Genomic DNA, 2,959 nt, shown 5'->3' with positions numbered 1-2,959 from the left:
AAGGGTAGCCACATTCATTAAAGACACTTTAGTAAAGCTCAAAGCACACATTGCACCTCACACAATAATAATGGGAGACTTCAACACACCACTTTCACCAATGGACAGATCATGGAAACAGAAACTAAACAGGGACACAGTGAAACTAACCAAAGTTATGAAATAAATGGGCTTAAGAGATATCTACAAAACATTTTATCCTAAAACAAAAGGATATACCTTCTTCTCAGCACCTCACGGGACATTCTCCAAAATTAACCATATAACTGGTCACAAAACAGGTCTCAACAGATACAAAAATATTGAAATTGTCCCATGCATCCTACCAAACCACCATGGACTAAGGCTGATGTTCAATAACAACATAAATAATGTAAAGCCAGCATTCACATGGAAACTGAACAACACTCTTCTCAATGATACCTTGGTCAATGAAGGAATAAAGAAAGAAATTAAAGACTTTTTAGAGTTTAATGAAAATGAAGCCACAACATAACAAAACCTATGGGACACAATTAAAGCATTTCTAAGTGGGAAACTCATAGCTCTGAGTGCCTCCAAAAAGAAACTAGAGAGAGCACACATTAGCAGCTTGACAACAAAGAAGAAAAATTCACCCAAGAAGAGTAGATGGCAGGAAATAATCAAACTCAGGGGCAAAATCAACCAAGTGGAAACAAGGACTATTCAAAGAATCAACCAATCTAGGAGCTGGTTCATTGCAAAAATCAACAAGATTGCCAAAACCTTGGCCAGACGCACTAGAGGGCACAGGGAAAGCATCCTAATTAACAAAATCAGAAATGAAAAGGGAGACATAACAACACATCCTGAAGAAATTCAAAACGCATTCAGATCCTTCTACAAAAAGCTATACTCAAAAAACTGGAGAACCTTGATGAAATGGACAATTTTATAGACAGATACCAGGTACCAAAGGTAAATCAAGATCAGGTCAATGATCTAAACAGTCCTGTATCCCCTAAAGAAATAGAAGCAGTCATTAATAGTCTCCCAACCAAAAAAAGCCCAGGACCAGATGGATTTAGTGAAGAGTTCTATCAGACCTTCAAAGAAGATCTAATCCCAGTTCTTCACAAACTATTCTACAAAGTAGAAACAAAAGGTACTCTACCCAACTCATTCTATGAAGCCACAATTACTCTGATNCCTAAACCACAAAAAGACCCAACAAAGATAGAGAACTTCAGAACAATTTCCCTTACAAATATGGATACAAAATCCTCAATAAAGTTCTCGCTAACTGAATCCAAGAACACATCAAAACAATCGTCCATCCTGACCAAGTGGGTTTCATCCCAGAGATGCAGGGATGGTTCAATATATGGAAATCCATCAACATAATCCAGTATATAAACAAACTCAAAGACAAAAACCTCATGATCATCTCTTTAGATGCAAAGAAAGCATTTGACAAAATCCAACAACCATTCATGATAAAAGTCTTGGAAAGATCAGGAATTCAAGGCCCATNTACACAAAGAATAAACAGGCTGAAAAGAAATTGGGGAAACAACACCCTTCTCAATAGTCACAAATAATATAAAATACCTTAGAGTGACTCTAACTAAGGAAGTGAAAGATCTCTATGAAAAGAACTTCAAGTCTCTGAAGAAAGAAATTAAAGAAGATCTCAGAAGATGGAAAGATCTCCCATGCTCATGGATTGGCAGGATTAACATAGTAAAAATGTCTATCTTGCCAAAAGCAATCTACAGATTCAATGCAATCCTCATCAAGATTCCAACTCAGTTCTTCAACGAATTAGAAAGTGCAATCTGCAAATTCATCTGGAATAACAAAATACCTAGGATAGCAAAAACTCTTCTCAAGGATAAAAGAACCTTTGGTGGAATGCCCATGCCTGGCCTAAAGCTGTACTACAGAGCAATTGTGATTAAAAACTGCATGGTACTTGTATTGCGACAGACAAGTAGACCAATGGAACAGAATTGAGAACCTGAGATGAACCCACACAACTATGGTCACTTGATCTTTGACTAAGGAGCTAATAACATCCAGTGGAAGAAAGACAGCATTTTCAACAAATGGTGCTGGAACAACAGAAGATTATCATGTAGAAGAATGTGAATTGATCCATTCCTATCTCCTTGTACTAAGGTCAAATCTATGTGTATTAAGGGACTCCACATAAAACCAGAGACACTGAAGCTTATAGAGGAGAAAGTAGGGAAAAGCCTCGAAGATATGGGTACAAGGGAATAAATTCCTGAATAAAAAAGCAATGGCTTGTGCTGTATGATAGAGAATCAATAAATGAGACCTCATAAAGTTGCAAAGCTTTTGCAAAGCAAAAGACACTGTCAATAAGAAAAAAAGACCACCAACAGATTGGGAAAGGATCTTTACTTAACCTAAATCCGATAGGGGACTAATATCCAATATATATGAAGAACTCAAGAAGGTGGACTCCAGAAAATGAAATAACCCCATTAAAAAATGGGGCTCAGAACTGAACAAAGAATTCTCACCTGAGGAATACTGAAAGGCAAAGAAGCACCTGAAAAAAATGTTCAATATCCTTAATCATCAGGGAAATGCAAATCAAAACAACCCTGAGATTCCACCTCACACCAGTCAGAATGGTTAAGATCAAAACTTCAGGTGAAAGCAGATGCTGGCGAGGATGTGGAGAAAGAGGAACACTCCTGCATTGTTGGTGGGATTGCAAGCCTGTACAACCACTCTGGAAATCAGTCTGGCGGTTCCTCAGAAAATTGGACATAGTACTACAGGAGGATCGAGCACTACCTATCCTGGGCATATATCCAGAAGATGTCCCAACCAGTAAGAAGGACACATGCACCACTATGTTCATAACAGCCTTATTTATAATAGCCAGAAGCTGGAAAGAACCCAGATGTCCCTCAACAGAGGAATGGATACAGAAAATGTGGTACATTTACACAATGGAGTA

Source organism: Mus caroli, chromosome 9 (assembly GCF_900094665.2).
Source record: "Mus caroli chromosome 9, CAROLI_EIJ_v1.1, whole genome shotgun sequence".
Classification (NCBI taxonomy): Eukaryota; Metazoa; Chordata; class Mammalia; order Rodentia; family Muridae; genus Mus; species Mus caroli.
This window is presented reverse-complemented; position numbering follows the sequence as displayed.